At 38.2% G+C, this 21,827-nt stretch overlaps 1 pseudogene; it reads left to right on the top strand.

Annotated features, from left to right (window-relative positions):
• The first annotated feature begins 710 nt into the window (after positions 1–710).
• Positions 711–18,658, top strand: LOC115844379 (telomere zinc finger-associated protein-like; annotated as a pseudogene).
• Positions 18,659–21,827: the final 3,169 nt, after the last annotated feature.

Here is a 21,827-nt window from a genome sequence, read left to right as displayed (position 1 = left end):
ACTCGTTTTTACCACAGTTTTTTTTTTTTTTTTTTTTTTTTTTATTTACCACAGTTTTTAAAAAATGGCTCTGGAGTGAGTGGAGAATGGAGATAGATTGCTCGGTAGGTATGGAGTTTTCTTTTGGGGGTGATAAAAAATGGTTTAGAACTAGGTAGAGGTGGTGGTTGCATAACATGTTGAAAGTACTGCATACAAATTTACTAAAATGGTGAATGTGAATTTGTAATGGTAACTTTTATGTGAATTTCACATCAACCAAAAAATGAAGAAAAAAAGTGACTGTGAAATCTATGCAAAGCAGTAGCAAAGTTCACACATACCTAGGGTTTACGGTGACCTAGTCAAAATTTAACTGCTTTAGATGTACTAAAATCATTTAATTATCACAAGCCTATAGAGTAGGTGTTATTATCATCTGTATTTTACAGAAGATGAATGAAAATATTTTCCAAGAACACAAACTTGTAGGTCACTCTAGTGAGGACTGAAGTGAAGCTATCTTCAATACCACTTCTTGGGAAAGAAATAGAAATGAAGCTGGTCTCCAGAGGTGTTTCATTTACTGAAAGAATAATTCTTCCAGGTTCAGTCCATGTGATTCCTAATTACAAATCACATGTTTATTAAAGCAGCTGGAATGAGTCTCTGTTCCTTGCAACCAAATGACCCTACCTAGAACTCAAATGGAGAGGGGATTATAGAACAAGATGGGCCCTCGTGCTCAGAAGAAGAGCCTGAAATCAGGATCAGATTATCAGCAAGTAAAGGTGATACTGAGTAAAAACAACAGAGGGTGAAGAGAAGTGGGACCTGGAAAGACCCAGTTGGTCAGAATCAATTTATTTCTGCTTGATGAGGAGAAAGTTGTAGTGGATTGAAATCAAGTTTAGTCAGATGGTTGAATCGGAATCTCAAAAATTTTAGATAGGACTCTCACCACCTATATAGTCTCTGGAAAGTAAATTAATTTGGTTTCAGCTGCACCTGCAAAAAGTGATCATGTTGTTCATAGAGGGATACTATAGCTTAGGCTATGCTATTTTCTGCAGTATTATTAGTTATGGGCTCATGATCCATCACCCTTTTAAAAAAGTGAGGTCTTGGAGTTAGAATAGTTTGAGTTCAATTTGCCACTCACTAGTCAAACCATTTGAATATGTCCCTGAGTATCAGTTCTTCACATGTAAGATGGAGACGAAAATATGTTCTTTGACAAGCGTGGAGAAGGATAAAGCAGAAAATTTGTAAATTAACTACCCAGTGCCTCACTGTTGATTCCAAGTGGTTCACTATTATGTTACTATAATACCTATGATTATCGTTACATGTGTAAAATATCCAACCACATAGAAAAATTCCTAAAATAACAATCACTCTGTAAAAGCAAGTTCCGATTTTTTCCACATATTAATTAATTAGCTATGACTATATTTCCCACATTGTACATTTCATACACGTGGCGCAAATTATTTTGTAACTGAAAGTTTGTACCTCTTAATCTCCTTTCCCTATTTCTCTCCTCCCTTCATCCCCCCTCCCCCTGTGGCAACCATCTGCTTAGTTTCTTTATCTATGACTCTGTTCCTATTTAATTATGTTTCATTTCTTTTGGTTTTTAGATTTACATATAAGTGAAATCATTCAGTATTTGTCTTTCTCTGTCTGACTTACTACACTTAGCATAATACCCTCTAGGTCCATCTATGTTTTGGCAAATGGCAATATTTCATTTTTTATGATATATATATATATATATATATATATATAATCTTCTTTATCCATTCATCTATTGATGGGCACTTAGGTTGCTTCCATATCTCTATATCTTAACTATTATAAATAATGCTGTTGTGAACATTGGAGTGCATGTATCTTTTCTAATGAGTGTTTTCCTTTTCTTTGGAGAAAATCCAGGAGTGGAATTGCTAAATTGTATAGTAGTTCTATTTTTAAGTTTTGGAGGAATTTCCATACTGTTTTTCCATAGTGGCTGCACCAATCTACATTTTCAGCAATAGTGAATGAGAGTTCCCTTTTCTCCACATTCTTGCCAACACTTGTTATTGTTTTGTCTTTTTGATAATAGCCTTTCTGACAAGAATGAAGTGATATCTCAATTATTATGGTTTTGATTTGCATCTTCCTAATTATTAGTAGCACTGAGCATTTTTTCATGTGCCTGCTACCCCTTGTATGTCTTCTTTGGAAAACTGTCTATTTGAGTCCTTTGCCCATTTTTAGTAATCAGGTTGTTTTTTCAATGCTGAGTTGTATGAGTTCTTTGTATATTTTGGATACTAACCCTTTATCAGATATACCATTTGCAAATATTTACCTTTACTTCTGAAAAATATTTTCACTATATAGATTTCTAGGTTGAGGGTGGTTCCTATCAGCATGTTGAAGATTTAATTCAACTTTCCTCTGGCTTCCATCACACCCATGAAAAAGTCAGCTGTCAGTTTCATGGTTGCTGATTTGAAGGACAAGTGACTGTTTCTCCGTCTGCTTTTATTTTTTTAATCTTCGATTTTCAATGGTCTTAACAGTATGTACTTAGATGTAATTTTTACTGTATTCATATTTATTGAGTTTGTCAGTACTTCTTGAGTGTGTTTTAACTAATTTTTCCAATATTTTCTAGTATGAAGTATTCCACTATTTTCTAATATTAATGGTTCTTATGTTAATTTTTCCCCACATTCCATGTCCTCTATTCCTGGACTTCATCAATATTAATGTTAAACCTTCTTTCTGAGTCTGACATTTACTTTGACACTTTTTCCCCAATGTTTATAATTTTCCTCTATGCAAATGTTCAAATATCTTCCATTGTCATAATATTTAGTTCTGTAATCCTATCATCTGCTGTATCTAATCTAATGTTAGACTCTGTTAATGAGTCATTTTGCCTAAAGATAAATATATATATAATAAAAGAATCTACATCTGTCTGCATTACATAGATGTCCATTTATATTTTCTGTTTTCCTCTTGGTTTTTGTCCTATGATACTGTCTTTTGCCATGCTTTTTAACTTCTGATTGAATTTCAGATATTATTACCCTAAAATATTGTAGAGCTTCATATCATATTTCAAATGTTATTTTCTATATCTGGGAAAAGCCTATCTTTCGTTTCACTGTACAGATAGAGCAGTGACTGATCATCTTAATCCAACCAGATTATGATAAATTAAAGGGGGTGAAGTTCTAGTAAGGTTTAATCTACCTCTGATTTATACTGCTTTCTAGGTTTTTGTTTTGTTTTTGTTTTTAACTAAGAATATGATGTACTCTGTGGGGTGCTTTCCCTACTAGGTAAAAAACTCTAATCTCTATTCTCATGAGAATGCTGAAAACTCTCTTATGTTCTTCATTTTTTTCTGCTATTCTTACCCTTGGACTCCATGGAGCCCCAGCATTTGGCAAGTGTACTGAAGGAAAATTAGCAATGTACTTGAGTCTCTAAATTTACATCCAAAGTCTTTGATTTTCTCTGCCCTTTCTCAGTAACTTCTCTTGGATTTTGTAATGGACTTCCAGCTTTTTCAAATGCCTGGGCTTAGCAAATGCCCACAGGTTGTTAAGTGTTTCAGAAGCCATCTTTCATCTCCAAGTTTTTTCTCCCAGAATTTTCTTGAGTTCTTTTGACCCCAGCAACCCTCCATTTCCTTCAAGTTTTTTTTTGTTCTGTATTTTAGCTATATTTGATGTATTTTATTTTATTTATTGTATGTATTTTATTTATGTTTATCCATACTAGATGGGAATGTTCATCTGCTGTTAAGTACCATATCTTAATCAGAGCTGAAAATTCCCAAGGCAACAATCATAAATACATTTGTAACTTAACAATATATAAAGTTAATTATTTTCTTTAATCTTCTTCTGAAAATTCATGCTCTTTTCTAGCATTCTAGTCCTGTTTTGAACATTGATCTATTCAATTGACATAATATTCTTACTGTTTTACACTGTCATTGTTTGTCTAGATTCAACTACATTTACAATATATCTGATGCATTACTGTTACATCTTGGACTTTCCTTCTGGGAGTATTTTTATGTTTCTTATATGTACATCCTTTGGATAATAAACATAAATCATAACTAATTAAGTCTGCTGTGTAACTGCCTGAGTTTCTAGGTGCTATTCTGTTTAACTTTGAAATATAAAAGAAAAGTAGACAATTGTAAAAATACATCAATGCACTAAGCTCCCAAAGATAGTTTTAGAACCAGGAAAGGGTCACATTCAAAATTATATACATTATTATTTGTTTATATCTTTTGTCTGATAGCTTTGGTGGTACTCTGCAACAATGAGACTCCTTGAAATTAAGTCTGGTTTCTTCTCATCTTTTCGTGAAACTAAAGCTAATGATGCTGGTATTTAAAGTGCTGCCTAATCTATGATAATAGAATGCAGATTATTATGGAAGCTGTAATAATCACAGGGAAATTGATAATGACTTGAATCAGTGCCTAGCTTGTTAATTGTAAAGCTTTTACTATAAAAGGAAATTATTTAACAACTGCACTTAACTAGTTATGAAGTTTTAATAGACATAGAGATTAATGGTTCTTATGATATCTAGCACAGGATATAAAATTATTGTGTTTATGGTAAAACTGTGATCTTCACACATTGATAATCTATATCCAGGTAAAGATTTGGAAATCCTAATGCTTCATTTTTTTCCATGATTATATATTTAAATGATTTTATTGACAATAATATAGTGATAGAAGTTTTGTGACTAATAGAGCCAAATATTCAAATAGAGTGACACTTGAACAACACAGGTTTGAACTGCTCAGGTCCACTTATACACAGATTTTTTTCAATAAATACATACTACAGTACTACATGATGCATGATTGATTTAATCCATGGATGTGGAACCTTGGAAACAGAGGGCCAACTGTAAAATTATACATGGATTTATTATTTCACAAGGGGTTGTCACCTCTAACCCTCGCCATTGTTCAAGAGTCAACTGTATTATCACCTCCTACAGATAAGACTTACTGAAAGAAACTGTATCTCAATTCCACCAGCTTAAACATTTTAGAATCCACTTTAATACAGAATAAATTTGATACTATTAAAATTTGAAGGCCCTCAGAACAAGCAATTCACTCACAAGACTCCCTTTACTGTAATTTCCTGATATTAGACCCTTTCAAGAAAATATATTTTAATAAAGAAAAGTAGATGAAGAGGTAAGAAACACTTATTGACTGGATTTTGCTTGTTGTACAGTATACTAGTTGCTTGTTGTACAGTATACTAGTATACTGTTGTACAGTATACAGTATATACATACATATATACAGTATATATATGTACAGTATATATAGTATACTGCTTGTTGTACAGTATACTAGTTGCTTGTTGTACAGTATACTAGTATACTGTTGTACAGTATACTAGTATGCTAGCTGATTTAACACCTCCAATTTTATAAGATAGACATTGCTATTTTTATGTTCAAGATGAAACAACTGCATCAAACAAAGTTTAGCACCTTGCCACAAATCTCGAGGCTACTGAGTATGAAGCTTTAATTTGAAAAGCAGGTATGTCCAAATTTTCCCACCCAGTAGATATTAAATGTAAAAGTTACAGACCAATAGATTGTGGAAAGTTTTAAAGGAGAAGAAGAGAATGAGTGCCTAAAAACAACTTCATTATCTTCATGAACTTCTGGTGAGGCAGTGCTATAGATTCCCCCAAATCCAATGACCACTTGCTTAATTTTTCACATCTTCTCCTTCCATTTTATATATAGTCCATTTTATTGCTTAGAAGATTCCATTAGGAATGACCTAAGAGAAGGAGGTGTAGAGAGAAAGAGAGGAAGAGAGAGAGAAACAAACAGAAAGAGACAGAGACAGAGAGAAAGGATGCGCTTTGAGTATATTTGGTGGTGTTCACATGATTACAATATTTACCATCATCCAAATTAACACCAAGAATTAACTGCAGTCATTCTCAATGGCTTTGTATTCTGTAACTAGATGAGGTCCAATAGGTTGACACAGGAAGATAATAGAGAAAGCATTTCAGGCCACGGTAAAGATTATTGACTTGAATGGCAAGGAAGCGTCTGGAGAAATGGCCAATTTGTATTTCCCTTTGTGAAATATTTTCTAATCTGTACAAGAGAAAAAAATAAGGGAAATAGACCTAACAAAGAAAAACTAAAAAGGAAAGAAAAAAAAAGAATAGGAAATTAAAGAAAAAAGAAAAGAAAGGAAAGCAAAGGAAAAGAAAGAAAAAAATAAAATTAAAGAGAAGACAAGAAAACTCCTCTATAGTCCCAAGGCACTTTTATACCACTAGTGTGATCCAGATAAACAGCAAACTTTTCCCCTTACTCTGCTTTATAAGGAGATTTCTAGCTGAAACTATTGAGTTATTTGTGATAACGGAAGGAGAGTTGCCAAGTCAGGGGGAATTAAATTAGGCTATAAAATAATACAAAAGAAAGAGGAGAAAATATTACCAAATTGGGACTAGTGTTTTGAGAGAGAAAAGACTTTTGTTTTACATGGAATTACAAAAATTGTAGGAGGACATCTGTAATATTTAGGACTTTGGGGAGACTAGCAAAGGTAAGTGGAATTTTAGGGGGTTCGCTCTGTGACATGTGATATAATTTCTTTTGCCACTTATTTGAGAAATTTTAGTGAAGATATAAATTACTTTTTGGTGCTTTGCAGACTTCAAATTGGTGACTCTTTTGAATATACGTTGATGCTGAAATTGGCTTCGGGACAGCTCAATAACTAGAGCAGTGGAATGGATGTTATGTTAGAATTAATTGTAGGTGTTCCCACTGATAGTGAACTCCTCAAGAATAAGTGTCATGAGCATTGATGCTTATTTTCCCAGTCCTTTCTCTTCTATACTATAGGTGACAGCATTTCCTCTTGCAGGAGCAGGTATATCCATGTGTATCCCCGACTATGACCTCAGTCAATAGAAATTTAAGAGCCTGCCGAGGGTTCCTTATTCATGTATGAGAGAAATGCACACAAGCATGTCATCTGTTCTTTATCTAGAATTTGCAGGTGCTTATGTAATTCACTGTCTTCCTCCTTGTACAGCTAATGACCCTTATATCAAGGTATTCTTCTGAGGAAGTAGTGAATCTGTTAGGTCCTAGTTTGTGTGAAACCATAAACTAGAAAACACATACAATAGCTACCACAAGAGTACTTTAACAAGTAGCATATAAGATTTTAATTAAAACTCAGTGAATGTATAGATTAAATGAATTCTGGGGCATCTGTTCTATTCTTTAATTCCAAGCTCTCAATTCTTAGAGAAATATACACTTCATTAATAATAAAACCACAGTTATTTCAAGACTGCAGTTAAATTATCGCTTGATAGAGCTTATTTCGTGGCAACTACACTAGTTGTTCATCTCTTTTATGGTTGTGTTCAATGAATAGTTTTACAAAAGTATTCCACTTGATCTAAGAGTCTTGGAACTTTAATTTTACCATGTAAGTGTGAGGTCCCTCTTTCAGTTCAAAAAGCTAAAGGAACACTATTTGGTGCCTATGGAAGGAGAAGAGTTTCACTCTATATACCTAGAGAATTATTCTTCCTTAGCCTAGACAGCCACCCCTGTGCCTATAGCTAGTCATCCTCACTTGTCAAAGTGGTGAATGCTTTCTCCTATGTACTGATACTTCTTAATCTTCATATAGGACATGTATATAATGGGATGATTCTAGTAGCAGCAGCTAACACACTCTGCATTCTTCCTGGTAACCCACAGTAGTAAAGAAAGAATCTAGAATGATTCATTCTTCCTCATGTATGGATTTATTCAAAGTGAAACTGAAAACACTGTCTTCTCTGACTACACATAATACAAACATCTGTTTCACTGTGGTAGCAGTTATACTACAGGATAAGGAAGAAAGTTCTTATCAGTGTTTAAAAATGTGCTTTTAAACAGTTGACTTTGGTGCACCAACAGGAAGCCAAGAATAAGATAACCAAAATACCAAAATCTTTTATTCTCGTGTATAACGTTATTCCATTCAAAATATACTCTCGGGTTTCCCTGGTGGCGCAGTGGTTGAGATTTCGCCTGCCGATGCTAGGGGACACGGGCTTGTGCCCCGGTCTGGGAGGATCCCACATGCCGTGTAGCGGCTGGGCCCGTGAGCCATGGCTGCTGAGCCTGTGCGTCCGGAGCCTGTGCTCCGCAACGGGAGAGGCCACAACAGTGAGAGGTCCACGTACCGCAAAAAAAAAAAACGTACTCTCATCAGTTCACTCCTAAAAACTCAGAACTCCCCCAAGATATAGGAAAAACACTTATAAAAGTGAGTGGCTTTTCCAAGATGAAAACTTTCTAGAGATCAGCTGTACAACATTGTGTGTAGAGTTAACAACACTGCACTATACACTTAAAAGTTTGTTAAAAGATAGATCATATGTTATGCATGATTTAACCACAATAAAAACAGTGAGTGACTTGTCCACAATATCATATATTAGTGATAAAATTAGAATCTAGTACCCTGCTTCTTGGAAATACTTACCTTCTTCTCTCTCTCTCCCATTTTCCCTCCCTCTCTCTTTTCTTTTCTCCCCCCTACCCTCCTTAAAATGTATTTTTAAAAAATTTAAATGTATAGCTGCAAAAGTAAGAAAGTGTCATGTGGGAAATTACCTTCACACAAAGGTAGCTTCCAAGCACCCTACCAGACAAGTTTCACAGAGATCAGGAAAAGGAAAATATCTTGGAAAATTGAATTCCTTTAGTCAATTTAAAGCACACAGCACAAAGCAAAGTGAAAGAGATGGGTGAGTTAATGGGCTTAGGATATCATGCAATTAAATTGAAAGGACACTTCCTGATTCCGGGGGATTTTATATTCATATGTCTCTCTGCTATATAAGCCTTCCCCACTGATGGTTTGGACGCAAGGATAAAAAGTGAGGTTTGAGTGTTTCTTGGGTGCAGTATTCGTGGGGCCATGATGGGAGTCATCAAACTTTGGCTGAATTAAGACTAAAGGAGGGCTTCCCTGGTGGCGCAGTGGTTGAGAGTCCGCCTGCCGATGCAGGCGACACGGGTTTGTGCCCTGGTCCGGGAGGATCCCGCATGCCGCGGAGCGGCTGGGCCCGTGAGCCATGGCCGCTGAGCCTGCGCGTCCGGAGCCTGTGGGCCACAACGGGAGAGGCCACAATGGTGAGAGGCCCGTGTACCGCAAAAAAAAAAAAAAAAAAAAAAAAGACTAAAGGAATACTAAATGTCTCATATATATTTCGTATGTAATGGAATACCTAATGTCCCAGGTACCTCGTGAATATTAGGTAGGTATCTCTGCACTCTTCCATCCCTTTCTGTATTCACACATATATGACCTACTTTGTCTTTCTAAAATGCATCACAGTTTACTAATTTACCTCTGCTTACCACATAAATTGTTCCATTCACTTTCCTTTCTTCCATAACAGAATTGAATATTTTCAAACATAGAAAATGTGCTTTACAATAAGAAAAATCCCCTGGGAACTAAATGCATGAGATGCTGAGAAACCAAAGAAAGAATGGATAAGCAAATGTGCTACCATACAGTGCTGGAGATGGTGTAAGTCTGAAGACTTTCCAAGAAAGTAATTTGGCAATATGTATCAAAAGTCTTAAAACAATGCATAGCATTTGACATTTTCCTATTCTAGATTGTTATCTTATTTATATAATGATTCTATGGAAAAATACAGGCATGATAATACAGATGACAGCATTATTTATTATAACAAAATTGAAAAAACATAAAGTGTATCTATAGAGCATTGATTAAATAAGTGTTACACTCATAAAATAAGGTAATGAAATTTAACATGATTATGTGAAAAAAAATATTGTCATATAGATGGTTAAAATCAGATAAAATATAACTATAATTTACTTTGTGGAATTTTTTAATGTATAAAACTGAAATGACAAACAATATTATGCTAAAGACACAGCATCTATAAAATCAGTAATATGTATTAATTAGATAATTAGTGAAAACTTTAAAATTTCTTATTTTTCCCATTAAATGAAAATAATTTTTAAAATGATTCCTGAAATAGTATTTCATGACAGAAAGACACAAATATTATTTCACAGGACTGAGGTGTATGTGTCTCTGTATGTCTTGAAGGAATTGTATTAAAGGGGGTATAATTTCCCTATGTATTATTTCTACCTTCCCCTCCAAGTTCACGAGAAATTTTAAACTTCCAAGTTGTACATTTAATCCTTAAAATAACCAATGAAATAATAAACTGGTGGTGGTGGTGGGGGGTAAGAACTCTTACCAAAAGTCAACTTGGACTAGGCTTTGAAGTAAATGTGATCGATTAAAAGAAAAAAATTAGAAACAATGATTAAAGTGCAGCTAATAATTCTGACCCAAGTCAATATTGGGTTTGGAAAACAATGCCTGTTGTTTTAAAAAAAATTTTAAATAGAAAGAAGGAAGGAAAGAAGGGAGGGAGGGAGGGAGGGAGGAACTTTCTTTAGGGTCTTAACTATATCTTAAGTATTGTATATAACCACTCCAAAACATATCATTTAAACTTCAAAAACAATTTGCATACATTTACTTTTTGTAATCAAATGGAATATAACTATGCATAATGGTACAAGGAAATCAGAATTTATTTCTCCTTTTCACATAAAAATGTAACTGAAATAATTGAAACTTTTTAAAAAAATTATAGAAATTCAAAGCAACCTACTAATTTTGGTATGGTTTTGACTATTCTAAATTTGAAAATTTATATAAAATCATAGGGTGTATAACTTTTGTGGAACTGGCCAAAATAAAAAAAAAAAAAAGGAACATACATATATTTTCTTGTCCTACTCCTCTCTAAATTTAGTAATAAAGTAACAATTATGCCAGAAAAAAGTGAATAATAGAGTTATTTAAAATGTTATTTTGTGATTTTAATTTGATTTTATTTTTTAATAAAACGCTAAATCTATGCATTGTCACACACAAAGATGAAGAAAATCAGATTTTTAGTATGTAGGCTCTTGATACATAATGACAAATAGATTATGTGAAGTTGAATCAATGTGTATGCTACCAGCAGGGTATGGAAATGCCAACCTCACTGTACTTGTTTTGGCATTGAACATTATCTTCATCTTAACATTTGTCAATATGATAGGCCAAACAATATTTTCAGTTTTGTATTTTAAGTTCTCTGGTTAAGAGGAACTTGAATGATTTTTGATCTATTCATTGGCTATTTGTATTTTCTTCTTTGTGACCCTTACTCATTTTAAATGGCATTTCTGTTGTTTTTATTTTCTTTTGATTTATGAGACAACATTAAGTATTGAAGACATGACATTTATCACCTAAAAATTAAAGAAATATGCTCTGGAAGTTCACTGGTTTTATTTATTTCTTACCACAAATAAAATATTTAATTTTTTATGACATTCCTACTCATCATTAACTGAATTTTTTTTGCAGCTCTTGACTTTTATATTTTGTTTTTAATACATATAGTGTGTGAGAAAGAACACTTTCTGATCAGATCCTGTACAAAGGCAGATCTATTATAGTGTCTTTTGTTATATTTTTCATTATTTCTAAGGATATAATAAACCTTAAATTAGAAGAATGTTTTACAGTTACATTGTGAGATGTTTCAATAACTAAAGTATATTTACATGGCAACTTCAATGCTTCTGTAAATAATAGTCAATTTATCTATCTCTTTACTAAGGGATACTCAATTATCCAAAATGATCCAGTGCATTTTGAAAATCCCCCCAAAAACATTAATAAATGCAGAGAATAGAGTGGGACATTTTAATATCAAGCCCTTCTACAAGAAGGGCATTTTCTATCACAGGGACTAGGTTATCAGTGCCAACGTTTAAATTTTCTGCATCTACTTTATACAAAATACAATTCCCTACTTGAATAATTCTGAAATTTCATTCCCTTCAATAAATGATTTTTGCATACTTATTATATTCTTAGACCATGCATGTAAATGTCCTACACCATTATGGCTTCATAGTATTATTAATGGACAAAAATACATCTATCAAAGATTAATTTTTTCCACACATATATTTATAAAAATCTGAATATATCCACTTAGAAACAGCATAATGAACTAAAAATATTTTATGTGTTAAGAGACAGTTATAAAATAGCCCAAGTGGTATGAAGGAAAGAATTAGCCACTAATACTACAGGGAATGAAAAAAGAAAAAGGAACCTATTTGGCTAGAATATGCTGGAAATGTTTATGGAAGAATAGGAAATTGAGTGGCATTACTAGGCACTGCGATTACTCTTCTAATAAGAGACACAATTGATCCTGAGAATATTCTCCTCATTAATTTTAAGAAAATAATATCAGCAAGTTCATATCAGGTTACCAAACTGAAATAAGGCTTAAGGCACAAGTTGAAATTATTATCATAAAAATGTCACTCTCCGAAAAAAAAAATGTTCACAAAAATAAATAACCACAGATTAGATTCGTCATATACAGACGTCTTCCCAGAGATGTATACTTAAGAGATCATTTCTGGGCAGCATGAGATAAAGGGGGCTGCCTAATCTTCATTATGATTTCTCAGTGTTTCTCTAAAAATGAAGATATTATAGAGTCTTTCAAGAAGCAATATAAGTTATGGTAAGTTTTCATAGCAAATGAAAAATACTGAAGAAAAAAAGATGAAATTTCCACTGAAATGACCATTCAAATCCATTTATAAATTTTATCCTTATATGGAATACAAATTTGGATGCAGAAGATACTTGGGAAAACCAGACTAGACAAGTGATCTTTAAATGATTTTTCCTACCTGTTTGTACTCATTGTGAGGACTGGAACCATGATTAAAATTGTAGGCTTCATGAAAATAAATATGTTTATGCCATATAAGTATTACAATAATATTATAGACCCTCCAGGTTCCAGGTTAACACTCTCAGCCGGTTTTCTTCCTGCCTTTTAAAATTCTCATCTCTCAGCCTCCTTAGGGAAGGGTGGTCATATGTCCTGGCTGGTCTGGATCAGAACCCATTTATGCCCATCACCTCTTATTACTGCAATTATTACTAGTGTCTCTTTCACTCTTGAGTGACCTCTTTTGAAAAATAATGTGTTAATAGTCTTAGTTATTTCCTCCTCTGCCTGTTATTCCTCTCAAGGTTTCTGTACTAGGCCTGCTTTTCTTCTCCCTATATTCAAGTCTCCAGACATTAATGTCCATTTATGACTCTGAATTTCTCCTATGCACATCTGACTCTTCAAACTGTAACACACACACTTATATCCTGAACTCAAAAATGTTATACTCATCTCCTACTGGACATGCTACATGGATGTTCCAGAGGCGCCGTAAACCCAATATGTAAAAATGAATGTATTCTCTTTCCTCTCTAACCCACTCCTATTATATTCATTTGTGCCAGTGTAAAGCATCATAACCCACCTCAAATCCCAGGCATCATCTCCATCCTCTCTATCTCTTTTGTCCTATAAGCAACCATCAATCCTATCAACTCTACCTTCTATGTAGCTCCCTATTCTGCTGCTTCATTTGTTAGACAGAATAACATAGCTGTTAAGAATATGGTAGCTGAGCCAGAGAGATGTGGATCTGAATCCTTGTCTTACCATTTACTAATTATATAAAGTACTTAATTACCCTGAGTTCAGGTTTTCTGTTTTGTTTGTATAAGGATAATAATAGTTCCCATGTACCTCATAGGGTACTTTTAAAATATAGGTGAGAAATTCTTGTAAAGCGCTTCTCCTGGTGCATAATTGTTCAGCAAATGTTAGCTTTGACTTTTACTATTGTTAACTGTTATTAGTGCAAGTCACTACCACCTCATGGTTAGATCATGGCAACCACCTCCTAACTCTGGTTTCCCTGATTCCATTCTTTCCTTCACATTGCCTTTCTTTATGTTGCAGGTAGAATCATATTTTTAAAGCACAAATGTGTGCACATTACTCCCTTGCCCCATGGGTACCCGTTAGTTTCAGCGTAAATCCCAAACCCCTAATCACCATGCCTAACCCATTCCTGATCTGTCTCCTGCTTATCATGCCAGATTTTTTCTTGCATTCTTCTTTGACAAAAAGGTTTACAAGCTTGAGTGTGCCAAGAATTACTAAAAAGTATATTCAGACTGATTTTTATCATATACCCACAGATTTTCATTTAGTAAACCCAGGGTGGGGCTCAGAACTTTGCATTTTAAATTAACTTTACCTCCTGCACCTCCTTAGGCTGTCCCCACCCCACCCAACGCCAAGAGATTCTGACGAGGGAACACAACTTCAGAAACTTTGGCTTGTATTGTATTATACTCCAAAGGCCTTTTTCAGCATTTTTTGCCTAACTGCCTCTTATTTTTTTTTTTTTTTTTTTACTCACCTCAAAAGTCACTTTTTCAAGGAAGCAGTAAAATGTTGAGCTTCTTTTATTTTAATTCTTTGGAGAAAAGCAGACTTCTGATATTAATTTGGTCTCTTATACACGTTTTCCTATTGAGAAGATAACTCATTGTGTAGTTGAAAGTTACTACATTTCCTCATTTTACATTAATACTTTGTCATCTTAGTGCACGTGTCTCTCATGACTTTGGTCAGCATGAATAAAACGTTCCTGAAATCTGAACTCTACCAGGCAAAGCAGTAAAACTGAGATCATTAATATTTAGAAATGAAGAGTAGATCCTGAAATAGAATACATCTTGTGAGGTATCACCTAAAAACAAAACAAAAGTACACGCATCTGTCTTAGGTTTGGCTTATTTTCAACAATATCTGGGATGAAACATAACTGTTGTCTCTCTGCACCCAGTGGCTTTGTACCTTTTGTCCTAATGGTGGCATTTCTATTTACTGAAATACTCAGCCATTTCATTTAAGACATAACATTTAAGAGAATTAATATTATTTATTGTTATTTTTCCCCTTTTACAATGAGAGTCATCCCTTGCATGCTCTTGATTTTATTTAAATTTTCCCTCGGGTCATAAGTAATTTGATAGCTAGGGGTGTGTGTGTGTGTGTGTGTGTGTGTGTGTGTGTGTGTGTGTGTGTGTGTGTGTGTGTTAGAGAGAGAGAGGGAGATAGAGCAAGAGAGAAAGAGAGAGAGAGAACTGGTATCTGTGTGATTTATTTTTTAAAACTCTTCCCAGTAAAATCAGTAAGATTTTGCCTTTTTTCCTCCCAGCATTTGACAGATATAGACATAGAGATAAGAATCATGATAGGCTGTTGAATAGTTTATCTGTTTGTAGTTTAACTTCAAATATATGACTCTAAATTTCAGAATAGATATATCACTTGGTGTAGTTCAGATAATTGATTCATAAGTCAGCTGCATCAGGCAGGTTTTGATGGTATCTTTATAAATAGGCCGGAGCTTTCAAATGCCTGATTGTATCTCTCATGCTGACATGAAAGGCACTTAGAGGTTGGAATATGCTAGCAGTACAACTTGTATTCTAGATACAGTTCATGAGGCCTATTAGCGTCCTATGGTACAAGTAACAAAATATCACTGAATGTAATAAATTGAATGATAATCCCAGAAATGCTTTTCTAATTGTGTTTTAAAGGAGCAGTGTGTGTTATGACTTTTACATTAGATGTTTAGAAATAAAAACACAAGCCATTTTAATACATTTAAAACATAAACCAGCATGATAATAAAATAAGAGGATTAAAAATTCCAGAGACATATCCACCAGCACATACTGCTAAGATGGTTTCTCATCCGTATGTGAGTCAGATGGAGCCTGCTTTTACAAAGTGCATTCACTCAATCTGTCTTCATAATTCCAGATGTACGCACACACACCTTTTATCCTAAAATTAGGTAAAGGATTAGGAATTTGCATAGTGAGATATTTGTCAGACAACAGTAAACATACAAGATTCTGAGCTAGAAACAATATATTAGACAAATTTATCTGTTTCATTCTAACCAGATCCCCTATACACTTTGTGAATTTCTTTGGGGCCAAGTATTCTATACCATACAGTATACATTGTCTCCTCCCTGACTGCTATCCTAACCTGACTTTCTGGTCAGTTCTCATGTACATAGAGGATTTTTTTTTTTTTTCTGGATAGGCTTGAAATACTTCATTCTAAGTATTGTTTCCCCACTCCATTCTGTACCACAAAAATAAGCACAGAACCCTATAATCCTAGAAGATAGCTATATCCGTTTGAAGAAAATCAGAATAGATCACCCCAAAATATGCCACTTTGGCATACTGAGTATTTTGACTTCAAGGCACTTAAACAGCAGGTGAAAGAAAGACTCTTACCCTCTTTTTTCTTCCAAAAAGTTCCTCAGCAAATATCAAAAAGTGCACAACAGGAAACACACTGGGGAGAAAACTTTCTAGCGCCCCAAATTTGGAAAACTTTCTAGCGCCCCAAATCTTCCAAAGGAGAATATCTTGAAGCATGAAGCCCAGAGTTGTCTGAACCAATCCTAACAAGTCTTCACGTGCGGGAAGTGCCTGGAGACCTTCTGCTGGAGGATGGAGTTGCCAGTACACTTGGCATCCCACACGGGGGAGATGCCCTTCAAGTGTTGTGCCTGCTCGCAGCAGCTCATGAAGAAGAAGTTCATGCAGAGCAAAGGGACCAAGCTGCATGGAGCTCCCAAGCTCCATACCTGTCCCACCCGGGCCAAGTTCTTTTTGTCCCAAAGGGAACTGCAGCTGCACCAGGCTTTTAAGCACTGCGGGGAGCTGTTTGCGTGCAAGGAGTTCTGCTGTGTGCAGCAAGAATGGCCTGCAGATACACACCAAGGCCAAACACAGGAATTAGAGGGCATGTGTCTGCAAGTTCTGCAGCCACGCCTTTACCCAGAAGGCAGGTCTCAACCTGCACCTGAGCAGGCACGCGGGCCAGAAGCCCTTCCAGTGCCACCGCTGTGGCTACACCTTCTGCACCCAAGCTGGCCTGGAGAAGCACAACCTCATCACACCAGTGAGAGGCCTGCAGCTGTGAGTTCAGCACCCAGAAAGGCCCCTGCTGTGAAGCACGGGACTGTTACCAAACGCGAGGCCCTGTGCCTGATGCACAGTGAGGCCAAACACCACCAGAACGTCGGAGTTTGGAACATAGAAAGGTTTATTGCAGGGTTATGCAGGAGAAGGGTGGCTCATGCCTTAAAAACCCCGAACTCCCCGAAAGCTTTCAGCAAAGCCCTTTTATAGGAAAGGTGAGGGAGGGGCGTGGCTAGTTGGTGCACACTTCTTGGTGTCAGAGCCTTTGTTCTTGAGGTCAGGTCACCGTCGGGTCATGATGTTCCTGTAAACCTCCACCAAAACAAATGTTACTCTCTGTTCTGAAAAGAAAGGGCAAGGTCCCAAGGCTCAACTTTCGCCCTCTGAGGTCCAGGCCCTGATTAAGTGGGAGGGGAGCGGCCTGTGCAGGCTGGCCGCCCTGCCGGGGAGCACTCATCCAGCACCCAGTCTGGCTCCTCCCACCAGTACCCAGGCTGAAGAGGCAGATCTCAGCTGACGACGCCTCAGAGCCAGGTGCCCAGACCCTGCCCAGCTGTCATCACCGAGGGAGCCAGGTGCCAAGACCCAGCCGGCCCTCAGGCTTTTCATTTAAAGTGGAGAGAATCATTTCTATAGGATCAATAGGAATACAGGTTGTAGCAAATACCCATCAGGTGAATTCCCAGCTCACAGCAATTGCCCTTCTTTGAGAATAGCCCCAACACAGAGGCAGACCTGAAATAATGATGTGCAAAGTCCTTGCAACTTAACCCTGACCTCTGGCCAGCCCCTAGGGGTAGACAACTGATCTAAGCTGGACCAAGTTTTGCAACTTGAACAGAGAGACTGAAGCTGGCGGAAGCTGTTACCTTAATGGCAGCATCCGTATACTCCAGTTGCTGAGGCCTCCGTGGACTGCGGCCCATGGAGACGGCTGCCGCCCTTAGGTCGCAGAGATAGGGATGGGGGAGAGGTTCGCTGCTACTTCAAGGCCAGCGGGAGGCCCTGGTGAGGGCTCTGGAGCTCTGCGGGACACAGCCCAAGCTCACCTGCCGGCCCGGAGGCCAGGCCCTGGGGAGAAAGCCAGAATCCACCTCCAGCCACATTCAATGCACCAAGACCACTGTTGCCTGAGCAGGACATCTGACCCCCATGCTGATTGTTGAGCAATGATGGTTACTCGCTAATGGCTGTGTGCCCACTCTGCCCTATTACATGACTGGCCGCCACCAGGAGGGTGCCACCAGGAGGGTCCCACTTCTGCCGGATCTGTGGGAAGACCTTTAAAGTGATGTCCCAGCTGTGTGGGCACGTCAGACAGCACAAGGGAGTGAGGAAGTTCAACTGCACCGAGCGTGGCTCCAAGTTCACCCAGTAGGCCCACCTATGACCTGTGCAGAACTGCAATCCACCAAAGCACAAGGTGGACCCTGGTCATTGAAAACCAAACAATGGTGGTGGGCTCAGCTGAGATGGTGAAGTCCCTGGCCCAGGGCGGCCTGGTCAGCGTCTGTGTGCAGAGGAGAGCGGGGGGTCCTGCATCCCTCATTCATCCTCACGGCTGCCATCTCTGAGAAAGGTGACACGTAGCTCCCCTGCCCACCACAGCCCACTTGGCCCTGGCCCCCAATAAGCCACAGGGCTTTGGACTCTAAAAAAAAAAAAACTGCTTTTTTTTTTTGAATGCTTTACTCCCGACCACCTTCATGTTTTGCTCAAAAGATCTTCTCAAGAAGTCCATACCTAACTCCCATTTAAAATAGCCACCCTGCTTTCACCCACTCCTGAGACATGTGTGTCCTTCTTGGCTGCCTAGTTTTCCTCTGCAGTCCTTGTGCACTCAACATTATTTAACATCCTGTATCATTTACATACTTTCTTTATCATTGTCTCTTCCCATTAAACTATAGGCTTTATGAAGGTACGGCATTTAATATATTTTGTTTGCTGCTGTATCTCCAAAGCTTAGAACAAAGCCTGACCCATAAGAGATTATTGATAAACATTAATTGTTTTATTTGTTTTTTAAAAGAATATACGTGTTTTATGTTTGTAAGTGCAAAGATAAGAATGAAAGAAATACACCAAACTAATAATATTGACTACTCTGGGAGTGATCATTTGAGAATGGTATAAGAGAACTCTCAGCATTTTTGTTCTTTATACTTTTATATTATTTTAAGCACTTTCTTCTTATTAATAGCATGTATTTCTATCACCAAATAATATTATAATAAAACTAACCATTAAAAAAAATAGCGCAGACCTTCCTCCCCACAGATACACCAGAAATACATCTACGCGTGGAACAACTCCTACGGAGCACCTACTGAACGCTGGCAGAAGACCTCAGACCTCCCAAAAGGCAAGGAACCCCCCACGTACCTGGTTAGGGCAAAAGAAAAAACTAAACAGAGACAAAAGGATAGGGACGGGTCCTGCACCAGCGGGAGAGTGCTGTGAAGGAGGAAAAGTGTCCACACACTAGGAAGCCCCTTCGCGGGTGGAGACTTCGGGAGGCGGAGTGGGGGAGCTTGGGAGCCACGGAGGAGAGCACAGCAACAGGGGTGCGGAGGGCAAAGCGGACAGATTCCAGCGCAGAGGATCGGGCCGACCGGAACTCACCAGCCGAGAGGCTTGTCTGCTCGCCCGCCGGGGCGGGCGGGACTGGGAGCTGAGGCTCCGGCTTTTGTCGGAGCGCCGGGAGAGGACTGAGGTTGGCGGCGTGAACACAGCCTGCAGGGCGTTAGTGCACCGCGGCTAGCCGGGAGAGAGTCCGGGGAAAAGTCTGGACCTGCCGAAGAGGCAAGAGACTTTTACGTCTCTCTTTGTTTCCTGGTGCACGAGGAGAGGGGATTAAGAACGCTGCTTGAGAGAGCTCCAGGGACGGGCGCGAGCCGCGGCTAAAAGTGCGGAGCCCAGAGACAGACATGAGACGCTAAGGCCGCTGCTGCTGCCACCAGGAGGCCTGTGTGCGAACACAGGTCACTAGCCACACGCCCTTCCGGGGAGCCTGTGCAGCCCGCCACTGCCAGGGTCCCGGGATCCAGGGACAACTCCCCCGGGAGAACGCACGGCGCGCCTCAGGCTGCAACGTCACCCCGGCCTCTGCCGCTGCAGGCCCGCCCCACACTCCGTGACCCTCCCTACACCCCGGCCTGAGTGAGCCAGAGCCTCCGAATCAGCGGCTCCTTTAACCCCGTCCTGTCTGAGCAAAGAACAGACGCCCTCCGGCGACCTACACGCACAGGCGGGGCCAAATCCGAAGCTGAGCCCCTGGGAGCTGTGAGAACAAAGAAGAGAAAGGGAAATCTCTCCTAGCAGCCTCAGAAGCAGCGGATTAAAGCTCCACAATCAACTTGATATACCCTGCATCTGTGGAATACCTGAATAGTCAACGAATCATCCCAAATTAAGGAGCCCTGTGGATGAAAGGCTCTTGGTGCTGCAGCCAGGAGTCAGTGCTGTGCCTCTGAGGTGGGAGAGCCAACTTCAGGACACTGGTCCACAAGAGGCCTCCCAGCTGCACATAATATCAAACAGCAAAAATCTCCGAGAGATCTCCATCTCAAGGCCAGCACCCAGCTTCACTCAACGACCAGCAAGCTACAGTGCTGGACATCCTATGCCAAACAACTAGCAAGACAGGAACACAACCCCACCCATTAGCAGAGAGGCTGCCCAAAATCATAATAAGTCTACAGACACCCCAAAACACACCACCAGACGTGGACCTGCCCACCAGAAAGACAAGATCCAGCCTCATCCACCAGAACACAGGCACTAGTACCCTCCACCAGGAAGCCGACACAACCCACTGAACCAACCTTAGCCACTGGGGACAGACACAAAAAACAACAGGAACTACGAACCTTCAGCCTGCAAAAAAGGAGACCACAAACACAGTAAGATAAGCAAAATGAAAAGACAGAAAAACACACAGCAGATGAAGGAGCAAGATAAAAACCCACCAGACCTAACAAATGAAGAGGAAATAGGCAGTCTACCGGAAAAAGAATTCAGAATAATGATAGTAAGGTTGATCCGAAATCTTGGAGATAGAATGGACAATAGAATGGACAAAATGCAAGAATCAGTTAACAAGGACCTAGAAGAACTAAAGATGAAACAAGCAACAATGAACAACACAATAAATGAAATTAAAAGTACTCTAGATGGGATCAATAGCAGAATAACTGAGGCAGAAGAACGGATAAGTGACCTGGAAGATAAAATAGTGGAAATAACTACTGCAGAGCAGAATAAAGAGAAAAGAATGAAAAGAACTGAGGACAGTCTCAGAGACCTCTGGGACAACATTAAACGCACCAACATTCGAATTATAGGGGTTCCAGAAGAAGAAGAGAAAAAGAAAGGGACTGAGAAAATATTTGAAGAGATTATAGTTGAAAACTTCCCTAATATGGGAAAGGAAATAGTTAATCAAGTCCAGGAAGCACAGAGAGTCCCATACAGGATAAATCCAAGGAGAAATACGCCAAGACACATATTAATCAAACTGTCAAAAATTAAATACAAAGAAAACATATTAAAAGCAGCAAGGGAAAAACAACAAATAACACACAAGGGAATCCCCATAAGGTTAACAGCTGATCTTTCAGCAGAAACTCTGCAAGCCAGAAGGGACTGGCAGGACATATTGAAAGTGTTGAAGGAGAAAAACCTGCAACCAAGATTACTCTACCCAGCAAGGATCTCATTCAGATTTGATGGAGAAATTAAAACCTTTACAGACAAG

The sequence above is a fragment of the Globicephala melas genome, chromosome 10 (genome assembly GCF_963455315.2).
Source record: "Globicephala melas chromosome 10, mGloMel1.2, whole genome shotgun sequence".
NCBI lineage: Eukaryota > Metazoa > Chordata > Mammalia > Artiodactyla > Delphinidae > Globicephala > Globicephala melas.
Note: the sequence above shows the minus strand (reverse complement) of the source record. Positions and strands in the feature narration are given on the sequence as shown.